General features: G+C 39.9%; 1 long non-coding RNA gene across 1 annotated transcript in view; it reads right to left on the bottom strand.

The window, feature by feature from the left end:
• Nucleotides 1–940: 940 nt before the first annotated feature.
• LOC116703655 (uncharacterized) overlaps nucleotides 941–14,411 on the bottom strand; it is a 17,991-nt gene continuing 4,520 nt past the window's right edge. The window contains exons 2-4 of the long non-coding RNA XR_004335479.1: nucleotides 8,579–8,584; nucleotides 1,587–1,692; nucleotides 941–1,085 (exon numbers count right to left, since the gene is read on the bottom strand). This is a non-coding gene — a long non-coding RNA (uncharacterized LOC116703655). The remainder of the gene's footprint in view (nucleotides 1,086–1,586; nucleotides 1,693–8,578; nucleotides 8,585–14,411) is intronic.

Here is a 14,411-nt window from a genome sequence, read left to right as displayed (position 1 = left end):
ACTTTTGTCTGGTACATGGCTGAGATGAGATACTATGTGTAACTTTTGTCATTTGAATGGTCTATACTATAATTGTATTTTATTCTGAAAACACACATGACATCTAAGCCACATCAATGCCATAGCACAGCTGTTTATAATGAAAATGTGGCAGACGAATTTCCAGCCGACGGCCCATGCTTTGGTTGTGTGAAACGACTGTCTATTCTATCAGCTGCAAAATCTGTGGGTGGACTCGCTAAACACTCTCTCACCAGCTGACTTTTTAAGGTTGGTGGTTCAATCCCTGGCCCTGCAGTCCCATGTCAAAGTGTCCTTGGGCAAGACACTGAACCCCAAGTTGCCCCTGAAGCTGTGCATCGGAGTGTGAATGTGTGTGAGTGTTTATCTGATGAGCAGGTGGCATCTTGTACGGCAGCCTCGGCCACAGTGTATGAATGTGTGTGAACGGTGAATGTTTCCTGTATGATGTGAAAAGCGCTTTGAGTAGTCGTTAAGACTAGAAAAGCGCTATATAAATACAGCACATTTACATTTACATTTACATTTAATCTTTCTAGCAGATTCTATTTAATAACAAGACTATTCAAATGTTACTTTGCTCTAACATAAGCCTGTTTTTGGATGCCTGCAGAAAAAAAACACTACAAAACGCAGGTTAAATTCATGCTTTATTAGTATTTTCAAATATGTTTAATTCAAAGGAATACATAGCCAATTTCAATTCAGAAAACTGCGCTTGCTTGCAATCAATATAAGTAGGCATGTTGCCTCCCAGTCAAAAACTTGGCAATGCTCAAATTCAAACCCACCTCTCCTCCAATTACCTGTTTGAACCATTTCGATCTGGATTCCGCTCACAACACAGCACTGAACCAGCCCTCCTTAAAGTCACCAATGACCTCCTCTCCTCTGACTCAAGCCACACACAATTCTTATCATGCTTTTCCTCACTGCAGCCTTCCACACCATCAACCACTCCATCCATCTGTCACAACTGGAAAGCTACTGCAACATCACTGGCACTGCACTCTCCTGGCTCCATTCTTATCTCACCAACAGTTCATACACATCAACAACTGCACCTCCTCTGTCACAAGGCATCCCCCAAGGTTTGTTGCTTGGTTTTCTCTTTTTCATCTTCCACATCCTGCCACTCGGAAATATCAAACACAACCGTGGTTTTCAGTTCCACTGCTACGTCGATGAAGTCCAGATCTACATTTCTACCAACTCCGTCACCACAGCTACATCCTCCACCCTGACCAACTGCCTCACTGATATTCAAATCTGGATGCAAACTAACTACCTCCAACTCAAGTACAATAAATCTGACTTGATCATCATCGGCCCAAAATCACTCACAAAGAACAGCCATAACTTTGGTCCCGCTGTTAACTCCACTGTGTCTCCATCCCCACACTCATCTTTGACAACAACTTCACTTTTAAAAACCACATCAACCAAATAACCAGGACGGCCTTCTTTCACCTCAACAACATTTCCCCGTCTCCGCCCATCACTTACCTTCTCTGCTGCCAAAACTTTGTTTCACACCTTTATCACTTCCAGAATTGACTATCAACAGCATCCTCTATGGTTCATGTACAAAAGCCTTAAATAAACTCCGACACATCCAAAACTCTGCTGCCCGCTTCCTCACACACACCCGTTCCCGTGATCACATCACTCCTGCAAGTGTATTTTGAAAGCCATATATCAAGAACAGGAAATACCAGAACAGGGCAGCTAATAGAAAGGGTTTCTGTGTTTTCTGCTTTGACATTGACCAATTGGCACCAGAAGGTTCCAGAGACAGTCTGTCTGCATGGTCTGCATCTCACTGGAGCCAAACTCACCACTGCTTCTGCTGGTTTGGCAACACTAGGCTACTGGTTTGACAGGTTTCCCAGAATCAGCGAGAGAACTTTTATTTCCTCAGCATATGTGGCTGCCACCTTCTCTGCGGAGGAAGAATTTGTCAAGGGTGATTACCATAGTGACAGTGTTATCAGGCATAACTCCACCCTGAAGCCTCTTCTGATCCAAATATTCAAAATCCAATTTCTCACACACAGATCACATGCTGGCACATCACTAGCACACTGAGTGATTTCTCCTGCCCGAGAGAGGCTCAGTGCAGGAGGGAGGAGCGAGAATGAAGGGCTTTATGTTGGCTTAGCTCTTCAGGGACAGAGCCCTGCTAATCATCCGTGATCACAGACAGAATGTCAACATGCAACAGCGGCACAACTTATATTTCCCCAAAATGCCTCCCTCAGTCGTTTGTGTTTTCCTGTTGTCTATTGCAGCTTCTTGTTACATTTTTCCATTCACTGCACAACTGTTGTTAACATTTTTACACCCAGACACATTGCCATTTGCGGTTTTGTGTTTGTTTGGACGGAATTGGAAATGGAAAACAATTTCTGCTCAGATGACAGGAGGCCTGACACAGCAGATTATCTGAGTTTCTCTGAGTTTTGGGAAAAATAAACCTGCAGCTTTTCTACAATAGCTAATATGTCATCCTTGCTGATATACATTATATGTATATTGGATCACTTGAAATAGTATAATTTAAAGAAACAGCGCACCATTTTGGGAAATGTGCTTTCTTGCTGGAAGTTAGATGAGAAGATTGATGCCACACTCATGTGTGTCCTTTAAATATGAAGCCAATTAGCTTAGCATAGCATAAGGGCAGAGGCAGAAGGAAAGTTTTCCTAGCTTTGTCCCAAGGGAATCAAACCTGCCTGCCAACAAATACTCACTAATTAAGATGTTACACCATGTTTGTTTAAGTCTTACAAAAAAACTATTATAAAAATTAGAACTTGTGGTTTTGTTAATATATAAGCAGCTGCTGTAGCTTTCTATTTAACAGAGAGATTTGAAAGTGGCAGTAAGAAAGCAATTAATCTTATTTCTGAAAATATCTAAATAGTTCTCTTAATGTATTGTTTGAACCGGAACATTCATAGAAAATATAATGTTTAAAGTGCATGGTAATAATTAGTGCATATACCTAAATGGAGCTTTTTTTCTAATTCCTTCTATTTTTTTCTTACCCATACACCTGGAGCATTTCCAGTCTGTTTTAATTGACAACATGTGTAGAGTGAATATTTAAAAGGTAATTGAGTTAATGTCTTTCAGTCTGATGGAGCCTGTTTCCACAGCTTTGATCTGCCAAAGCTCCGTGGAGCTTTCAACGCCCCGTGGTCTAGCGGTGTAAAAGATGGAGAATGTACCAGGTGGAAATGTGTTAATTATGAACTCCTGGAGGCTGATTTCTCTCCGTGACCTCTTTATCGCACCAGCTGTTGCCCCTTTGCAGCCCTTTTTCAGGGGTCAGAATGCCATGGTTGTCCATATGCTGTTTCAGAATATCGTGTAGTGTGTGACAGGTAATACAGATCTTGTTTTGACAGTTTGCTAGATGTAAAAGTAAAAGTCGTGTAATATGAGCTGAAAGAAGGTGATCTATCATCTATCCTCAGCAGTTAAAAGCTACCACCTTCACGGGCTGTTTTAAAGTCACCTCTCTTCTTTGTTTTGCTGAATAAGCACCTCCCAAGGTAGTGAGTGAATAACACCTCTGAATTTAACCTTATTAACCCTTTTCTCGGAACTCACAAAGGCAGAGGATGGTGCGCTGGCTCTGTTGTTTCATTTGCCCTACAAACTGCTCTGTGGATTAGACTTGCCTTGTAACGAAGTGAGGACAGCCTGATCAGATTAAGCTACCTTTCATACTGATAACGACGAAGACTGGAGGCCGTCCAACGTGATCGGAAAGTTTTTCAAACGATATTTGATGTCGTCATGAGGCCCTAAGCATGGCCTATTTTTCATGGACACAATTGCTGCTTTAAAGGGCAAATGAGCAAAATATGAAGCGATGAAGTCAGAAAAGGTCATCCTATATCATCCAAAAGTAATGCAATATTTGAAACTGATTTATCCTTTTGACAATCAGTCAATCAAGAACCGTTGCTGCACAGTAACCTTTTCAGAAAGCTGACAGTGATTTCCAGTTGAAGTTTCTCACTAACCTACTTTCATCTGTTGATACACAGTAAAAACTTTTTAATGTTAGACTTGTAACTCAAACAAAATCCCAGTGACTATAGAGACGCTGACAGTAGAGGTGAATTATGAGGTAAAACTGTGTATAATAATGTAATTAGGTCAAAATAGACGTGATAACAATGTGTTAGTGTGTTAATTGCTTTTAACGTCACCAACAAAAATCAGATAGCAACGAAGCAGTAACATTGTGGATGGCTAGCAGAAACCGTAAGGAGAATGTCATCCGTGATGCCATCACCTGACACAGCCGTCCATATATAGAGGTTTAGTCCTCGACGCAGCAGGAAATGGTTTGACTCTGACCTGTGGCTCTTTGCTGCATGTCATTCCCCCTCTCTCTCCCTTTTCATAGCTTCAGCTGTCCTGTCAAAAACATAAGCCGAAAATGCCTAAAAATATATTTTTTATGAATTTATGACATGAGTCTACTTCTCTTGGAAGTAGTTTGCTAAGTCAAATTTGCAGACTGCAAATTGGTTCCTCAGGACATAACATCATAACTTTTGAATTCATAGAAGCTTTTAATGAAAACTGTGTCTGAACGTTGTAGTCATCTGTCTCCATCTGATATTTTCCCTGGCAAGAAACTCAAGTAAAATTACAGGTTGTTCACATTATCATGAGAGTAACTCTGAATTCTATCATTTGGTTTTCCTCTGCTCATTCTGTTCTGTTTTCTGAGCCATATGACAAAAAGTAAAACTCTTCCTGTTCAAAACTTGATGAATATGATTTGGATGCATGTTGTTTGTTGGTTTCAGTAGTTTGGATGCATATCCAGATTCACTTGATGTAAATATCTTGTTAGCCAGATTGCACAATGGTATTGTGGTAAGAATGACATGAAGTTAACGTTTTCTTGCATCATTCAAAAACCTCAGCAGTGAATAATATAGTGCAACGTGTAAGTCTTTCTCCGATTCCACAAATAAGGCAGTGAGTGATGTACAGTATATAACTCTACCAATTTAGCCTAGTGTAATATATAGCCTATAATACATCTTTTTAAACCATTAACATTTCACATCAATCAAGGAGGAATCAAATGTGCACACACACACACACACATCTTACATATGCAAAGCCTCTCAGGCAGAGTTAAAGACAGGGGCAGCACCAAGTTTGCACTGAGGTCAACTCTATTTAGGGAGCAGACAGCCAGACTCCTGGAGCCGGCAAAGAAAAAGACTGAAATACAGGAGAGACGAGAGAGGGAGGCCTGGTAACCTGAAACCAAGCAATAGTGGAAGTCACTACACACAGGCTTGCATGCATTTAAGCCTAGATGGATGGATGTGTGTGTGTGTGTGTGTGTGTGTGTGTGTGTGTGTGTGTGTGTGTGTGTGTGTGTGTGTGTGTGTGTGTGTGTGTGTGTGTGTGTGTGTGTGTGTGTGTGTGTGTGTGTGTCTAAAACCAACTTTCTAAATTAGAATTTTCCAAATCCATCTGTGACAGGAATGTGGCAGAGGCATGTTTTTCTGGGGACTGAACGGAAGGCAGCACAATGCCAGAGAATCTCATGCTGGTTCTTGGTTAAAAGGTTATTGCCTTTACAGAGGAACTGTTGCTACACGATATTAGTTAAATAAAAAGCAAATTAAGAAGAATTCAGGGCATTCACAAACTCAGCAGACTAAAATGCTTCAATGCTTTACGCTACATGGTCAACCAGCATCATGGGGCCAAAATCCTAATATATATATATATATATATGCAGCAAAGAGCCGCAGGTCTGAATTGAACCTGTGGCTGCTGCGGTAAGGACCGAGCTTCTGTACATGGGGTGCAATCTTTACCAGGTGAGCTTCACAATTATTGATTTGCATTTTAGTTACAACAAACGAACGGCATGTTAATCACACCAGTTGTGATGCCCTAGAATAAAGACTACATAGCAATGTGGTTCTTATATGGATTTAGGCATCAGAATTTGGCTGTGATAGAGTTTCCTTTCCTTACGGAATTTGCAGAATATTCTTTTTTTCTTTTTCACAATTTTCAGCAGTGATCCAGACTGAAAATCCACAGAATATAGCTGACTGTTTTTCTGCTAGGGGTGGACATTTTTTTTAACATTCTCAGTTTTATTTAATTGTAATCCATTTGTTTAAAATCGCCACAAAATCGGCACAAAATTCTGCGGATTTCTGCGTCCGCAGGTTCTGTGTGTGCCTGTGGATGTAGACTTTGTAATGTGGATACAGGCATTTGAGGTGTTTCTAATGATGTTCTCAGTATGTCAGTTGCTGTTTTTTAATGAATTACTGTAAGGTTATTTTCCATTATTTTTTATTGTAAGTTACTATGCGGTGAAATGGGAAAACAAACGGTGAAAAGTTTGTTGTTATCATCTCTGAGAATACATCTAAAATGATAACTCGAGCCAGTGTTTAGCAGCAATGTAAAAGCACTAATTAAACAATAGAAAATAAGCAGAAGTACAAATATACAGAGAAGCAAGGTGTATAAAAAAGGTTGCAACTACAGTAACAGGAATAATAGGACAGGTAAGCGTGGGTAGTATTAGGTACATGTTGTATGTGTGATTATTATGTGTCAGGGAGTGTGAGGACTGTCAGTGTGTGTAGGCAGAGGCAGATTTCAGCAGATGGCAGAGTTCAGTTGGATGACACTCTAAGAAAAAAACTATTCCTGAGCAGGGTGGTAAGACATCAAGGATCCTTGTATCGCTCACCAGACACTTTTTAGTCATTCATTTTTCAGGATGTTGCTCTACAACAAGTTGAACAAGAACGTAAAAGTACAGGACTGACTTACAGCACAAAGTTTACAGCATTGAGCCCTCCTACCAAATCAGAAAACCTTCTTTGAATTGGTGTGTTTGATTGTATGGAAACAAACACACTGACGAAGCCCCATGCTGTATGGGGTATATGGGCAGCATTTGATACAGCACATTAATCAAATATGGTCTAAAATATATACAGTGCCTTAAGCTTTACTGAAAGAAGTATAGCCCATGAGCCAGTGAAAAATTATTTAGTTTTACCCACTATGCGGAAAACAGACAATCACCCCTAAACCATGGTATGTAACCAGACGGTACGTAGTTAGTTGATAATAACAATCCACATTGAAAAAAAGGCCTGGTAATACCAGCATTTAAAACAGTCCAATTTTGCGTAAAATCAGTTCATTTTCATGGAATTCCAGTGATCAATCGCTCGCGTGTCCAAAGTTAAAAAGTTTGTGCATTGAGTTCTACTTTGATGAACTTTAATAGACAATTCACGCCATTGACAAATGGCCAGTGTTGGGCAATTTACTTTGAAAAAGTAAGTTGTAGTCATAGTTACTTCTTCGAAAAAGTGATTAAATTATTAAAGTAACTGGTTACTTTCAAGTACATTTTTAAATACTCAAATGTGACCCCACCTCCATCCCTCTTTCATGGAACTTAAAATACATGTACATGTTAATTATTTTTGATAAATCTGAATATTATAATGAAATGGACACTTAATACAATACATTATTAACAGAACCAATTAACACAAATCTAAACTGTTTTAATGTTGCTGTGGAACAAATTGAGACTAGCCTCCAATCAAATGCCATGTGTTTATATAGTGGATTGATACAAATAACACAATAGATGTTTTGGAACTTTTGACGTTCATTGCTCCTCATTTGGGCTCACCATAACTGTCTCTTGTTGACTAACTTGCTTGTGTTGTTTGTTGTGTGTCCAACTATACGTGCTTTTGAACACCCGCCCAACTCTACCTCTGATTGGCTTACCTTGAAATTTAACTCAACCTCAGCCAATCGTCAGCATTTATGTGCTTGTCTTGTGCACTGCCCGCTAACCTGGAAGAACAGTAAAAAAAGTCTTTGCCTCTCGGCTCAGAGATCTAGTTGGTCCGATGAAAAAAACAGCTTCAATTTTAGCAGCGCTGCATTTTTTGGCAGTAATGGTAATGTCGTTATTAAGATGGGAAGGGTAATCAATTAGATTACTCATTACTGAAAAAGTAACGGCGTTAGTTAATTTAGTGGCATAGCATCTTGACAATTCTAATCTTTGAGGTTGGGAAAGTCTAGTCTCGCTTCATCAGGAGGGTCTGACATAGCATTCGGGGAAAACATGCTCTGGTTTAATGGCATTTCTTTAAACCAATCAGAATCGTCATGGGCTGTGCTAAACGCCACACAGAGCTCCTGCAAAATAGTCGTGCGAGAGAAAACTCAGATTAAACGGATAGTCTATCTTGCTGTCTCAATTTACCATGCGGAGATCTGAGGAGCAGTCAACAATAGTCCTCATAAACCCACCAAATTTAAAATTCCAACAGAATGAAAGCGGAAGGAAATGGAAAATACATTTATCCGGCAGAATTTCCAGTTGCACAGGAGTTATCCCGGAAGTGGAATGCGAACGATACGGAGTAAGGAAATCGAGAGAATCCAAATTGTAGGAAGCTAGCTTTTTGGCTGTGTCACACCATCCGGTTTCATTTACCCTCCTCTGTCGGAGTACAAACAAGGAATGGTTTGCAGGCTGTTATGAGCCGTTGGTACAAATACATATTATGAATAAACTGTGTGTACTCTTTGTCCCATAAGCAAACCAACTAATTACTAACTGATATTACACCAGAGAGCTATTTTGACCACTGTCTTTGTGACTGGTTAGGACTAGCATGTTCTCTGGCAGGCTAACGTGTTAGCAGTTAACTCACCAGCTACAGTAATTTACCAACTAGCAATGCAAATACTCCCTATATGAAGCTTCCTTGATCACATATTTCCCAAAGACATTTAGTTAGATTTTGCTCTACTACTTCAACCAGGACATTGATGTATCTTGTGCACTGGCACATTTGCTAACATTTTCTCTCAAAGATGTTCTTTCATTCCATTTACATTGCCGAAACAAAAAAAATGGATTGTAGATTTATAGCATACACAGCATAGTATATGGCCTACTGTAGACATGCAGATACGCACAGTGATGTTTATTATGAAAGAAATTCTCTTTTTCTGTATTTGGTTGATACATAATAACAGACTTGATGTTAATTCATCATGAAAAATGATTTGCACCTTTTTAAACATTTATTTCAGATTTATTACACATTTACATATCATGACAGTTTTCCATCACCTCCTCTGTCTACATATGTTCTTCGCGCAATATGAAAAAGTGAAGGCAAGGATCTTATGACAAAAAAGTGTTATTATCCTTAGACATTATGTGAGAGGTATTAATTAAATTGTCAAGAAAGAGGAAAATTATCTATAAAGAAAGTACAGTAGTGGATAAAGTAGAGCCATGTGACAGACATGTCAATGTGACAACAACCATATCAAATGTATAGCTGGCTGACAGATTTCAGCAGACTGAAGTTTTCTGGCACAGACTCATACTGTCGGCGCTGACTGAAACAGACAGAGACACTGTAAAAAGAAGATGAGATGCAGGAGGCGTGATTTGAGTTTGCGCTTCATGTGCTTTGAACTTCAATTTGTCTCTGATGAACACAGGGCCATAAATGCTCTCGGCAGGGTGTAATATGCCATTTCAGATCTTCGGGTGATGATTGATATAATTAGGTGTAATGGACTGGCCACCGATTATTATAATGAATGTAAGATCTGACTTGTTGTACAGAATAATATCAGATCACTCCATTGGGTGAGCCTCAGTCCATTGGTGATTTTTTAAAATGTAATACTTAATTTAATATTTGCATGAATTTAGCACAAAAAAAGACATTTTCCCCTCATTGTGTAAAAAGTAAAGCTGAAAAAATCCTCATGTACAATAATTTATAATATCTCCATATACAATCAGTTCACATAATGTAGTTGATTGTAGCACGCTGACACTGATCCACACTTAATCATCATCATTTAATCAGTGAAAAGTCAACTGATGAACTTAGTTTCTTTTGGAAACGTTTGATTTTAGCTCAAACATACAAAAGTGTTTTTGTGTGTGTTTTTGTGTGTGAGTGTAAGAACCTTGGGAGGAGGAGGGCTGATTCACAATGTGCAATGATGTCAGTTACTCATCTTTAAACTCGGACAATCTGGATAGTTTTGCTTGAACATTTTGCAGCTGCTGTTTAGAATCCGCAAAGAATCTGAAATTACATTCCAATGTGCCAAACAGTCACTTTTTTTTAGTTGAAAAGACAACTCTATTATAGTATACAGCATAATTTAATATTTGTATAGGTGTGTGATTACAAAAGAGCTTATCTAAAGTGCTTTACAGGACAATAGAGTGCACAGTAGTAGATTAGAAAGGAAGATTTAAAAAGCCAACAAACACCTGCAGTACACATAGACATTTACGTCTTTCTCAAACCATTGACTAAACATATTTTTTAAGGGTTTTTCTTAAATCAATTAAATTATATAATTTTACTGATGATTACATTGATGAAAATAATAATCCAGCTCTGTGTCATCTTTGTGTGGGCATTGTGTTTGTATGAAATGTGTTTGGCTTCCCTCCGTGGCACCAGTACACTGAGGAGCAGAGCAGCAGACCTCTGTGAAACATTTCCTGCCAGATCTCAGCCGATATCCGCTGCCATGCACTGGTGCCACGGAGGGAACCAAACACCGTTCGTCTAAACACACTGACCACACTGCCACACATGGATTTAAATCAGCATTATCTCTTTAAGGGACACCAATAAGTCCCCATAAGTGAAGGTGCATAAGAGCAAAGCTAATATGGTCTCTGTGTTTTCTGTCCCGCTAGAAGCCAGAGCCAGATCATGATAAAATAAAGAGGCCTGAGTGGTACAAGACAGTAATCGATTCATGTGCAGTAAAGACGGGATGAATCACCACTAAAATGATTTAGTGGTGATTCCAACATTTGACAACCACATGATATATTTTTTTTAATTAAATGCTGTCGCAAATATGAGTCCAATACATTTTTTAAATAGTTTGACATGAAACCATTACCTGACAAGGTTATGTTTTCACATATCGGTAATTGTTGATTAAATGTGAAGTTGTTTGGGGTTAAAGGGGGATAAAGCAGAGGGTCACCAGCGTAATAGTGAATACAATGAAATGCATATTATATTTTGAAATGATGTGGACTTGTGGCACACATACATAAAGACTGGATTGGAAGAAGATTGGCTCTAAAACCAAACTTTGGAGGCTACCACATGAAAAGGAAACGTTGAGGATATGAATAACTTGCAAATGCAGACAGCCTCAGATCCATTGAATAAATGAATATGTTAAAAATAGGTGAAAAAACTGTCCAAATGTGAAACAGTCCAAAGAAGATATTGAAATGCGTAAAGAGGTCAAATCAGCCTGGACGTGACTGGTTACTGTAGTTTACTGAAGTTTATCGTAAACTCTATCGGGATATACTGTAAAAGCAAGAATATAGCACCATTTCCTGCATTAGCTTCCAAAATGGTGATAATGTCGCTTCTAAGCTAATTTTGTGCTCCAAACTACCACACTAGTATTTTTAAGATTTTTTGATAACCAAAGAGATAGCAGAGAAGCAAAGATGCTTCGGAGCGGAGGCTTTTGAGGATGGGTTACAGAATTTGGATTTGAAAGATATGGGCCTATTGGTGATCAAATACAACATTGTTACTAGGAACTGCTAAAAAAGAAATGGAAAAAAAGTTGCCACAGCAATTATAATAATTAAAAATTATGTAAATTCAGAGTGATTGTTTAATCAAATGTAATGACATAATTGTCGGTTATTTTACTAAATTACCAGATGATTTACTTATTGATGCAATCACATAATCATTCACAATAAGCACACCCGGATCTTTTTCTAAATATGCCACTACATGTTAAACAGCAAGACTGGCAACCCTTTGACAATGATGACGTATATGTGGTTGTGAGTTTACCATTTTCAGCACAGCATAAATATTAATTCTGGAACTTGGAATTTGTGATACACAGCAATATCCCCAGGGTGCGAGAAGCATGTGATTGCAATTACTCCACTTTATTAGCTCCTGGAATAACGGACGTCTTTAAAATGTCATCACACAGTTGGTGGGTTTTTCTTGTCGTAGTGCACAGACCACTGCCATCCAGTGGTAGATTTATTTACGCTGATAAATTGGCATATTTAAAAAATTGTGTCATCTTAAAGCCACAAGGAATTGGGAGGCAATATGATAAGAAAGTGTGCTGATGGAGTTTGGCACTACAGTATGTAATGTCCATGTAATAGAGGTTTTCATCTACTGAAAAGTAAATTTGAATTGAGCTTTGTGTAGTTCCCAGAGGGTTTTCAAAATAAAAATACTGTAATTCCTCAAATAAAAGCCGGGGCCTTTACTTACCTGAACCGCGGAAGGTACCCGGTTTTTATTTGAAACAGGCTTTTATTAGAGTCAGGCCTTTATTTCTAATTCCATTTGTTTGATAAGTATTAGTTATTTTAAAAAAAACACACGTTTTAAATGAAAAGCCATAGCGTTCCTGTGGACAGAGAAAATGTATTTTTTAAGAAACATTTGTAAAAATATTACTATACAAAAACAGCCAGAAGGGCAACAGAGCAATTTGGGTCAGAAATAATCAAACACCACCACTCTGTCAGTTTGAACCCTGTGAATGTACCGGGTATTTATTTCATATATACTGTAGGTACTACAGTATTGCTGGTAGATTACGATAAGAGCATTCAGTAGTTACACCAGTTTCTGATTAACTGTAAAGGAACAGACGGTAGCTAGCTAGCTTCGTTTCTAGCTCCAGACCAACTCTTTTCCTTGGCTCATCCTTCTGTTTCTTACAGTATCGGATCCTCCTGGGGTCAATGTCCAAATGTATTGCAGCTTTTTCACCCGGGTTTTCCTCCGCATACTTTAAAACCTTTTTCGTTTTGTTTTTCAAGACAAGAGGGTCGCCTCCCTACGCCTGCTGGTGGTGAAAAAAAAAGAAAAGAAATTGATTTTATAATTGTTTCATCTGATCTGAGGCCGTATGTTTTGGACACTCGGGTGAAGAGAGGGGTGGAGCTGTAAACTGATCACTATCTGGTGGTGAGTTGGGTCAGGGGGTAGGGGAAGACTCTGGACAGACCTGGTAAGCTCTGTGGTCTTAGGTGCCTCAAGGGGCGGTAACCCACGAACACCCTGTTGGACACCGGTGGTTAGGGAAGCTGTCCAACTGAAGAAGGGGTCTTTCCGGGAGGGTCTGTGCCATTTACTAGGGTATCACACTTCTCAGCCTCCCTGATAAAGTCTACTCCAAGGTGCTTGAAAGGAGGGTTCGGCCAGCAGTCGAACCTCGGATTGAAGAGGAATAATGCAGATTCCGTCCTGGTCGTGGAATGATGGATCAGATCTTCACTCTTGCAAGGATCCTGGAGGGGGCCTGGGAGTATGCCCAACCGGTCTACAAGTGTTTTGTGGATCTGGAGAAAGTGTATGACCGGGTCCCCGGGGAGATACTGTGAAAGGTGATGGGGGAGTATGGGGTGTCCCTTCTCAGGGCTATCCAATCTCTTTATGGAGTGCTTTTGTTCCTACCCTCACCTATGGTCATGAAGGCTGGATCATGACCGAAAGAACGAGATCCAGGGTACAAGCGGCCGAAATAGGTTTCCTCAGGAGGGGGGCTGGTGTCTCCCTTAGAGATAGGGTGAGAAGCACAGTCATTCGTCAGGAGCTTGGAGGACAGCCGCTGCTCCTTTGCATTGAAAGGAGCCAGTTGAGGTGGTTCGAGCATCTGGTAAGGATGCCTTCTGGGTGCCTCCCTAGGGAGGTGTTCCAGACATGTCTAGCTGGGAGGAGGAGCTCCGGGACAACATGGGACTAGGTGGAGAGATTATATCTCGAACCTCGCCTAGGAACGCCTCGGGATTCCCCAGTTGGTTAATGTGGCTTGGGAAAGGGAAGTTTGGGGTCCCCTGCTGGAGCTGCTGCCCCCGTCATCGATACTGGATAAGCAGACGAACATGGATTCATGGATGATATGTCTGAAAATATACATTCACATGGATCCAACATATTTTTTGTAATGATAAACCTTTTTTAATAACACAACATTGACAGTAGGCTTACTGGCCTTTAGGTAAAGTAGCCATTCACAGATACAGTTAAGCTTAAAAGGTCCCATGGCATGACAATTTCACTTTGAGGTTTTTAACATTCATATGCACTCCTGTAGCCTGCCTATGGTCCCCCAGTGGTTGGATATGGTGATAGGTGTTAACCAAACCCTCGGTATCCTGCTCTGCTTTTAAGAAAATGAAAGCTCAGATGGGCCAATCTGGTTACCTCCCCTTTGTCTGCTTTGCCCACCCAGAGAATTTGGCCCACCCA

This window comes from Etheostoma spectabile, chromosome 2 (assembly GCF_008692095.1).
Source record: "Etheostoma spectabile isolate EspeVRDwgs_2016 chromosome 2, UIUC_Espe_1.0, whole genome shotgun sequence".
NCBI lineage: Eukaryota > Metazoa > Chordata > Actinopteri > Perciformes > Percidae > Etheostoma > Etheostoma spectabile.
The sequence above is the reverse complement of the archived record's forward strand: the minus strand, read 5'-3'. Positions and strand labels throughout refer to the sequence as shown.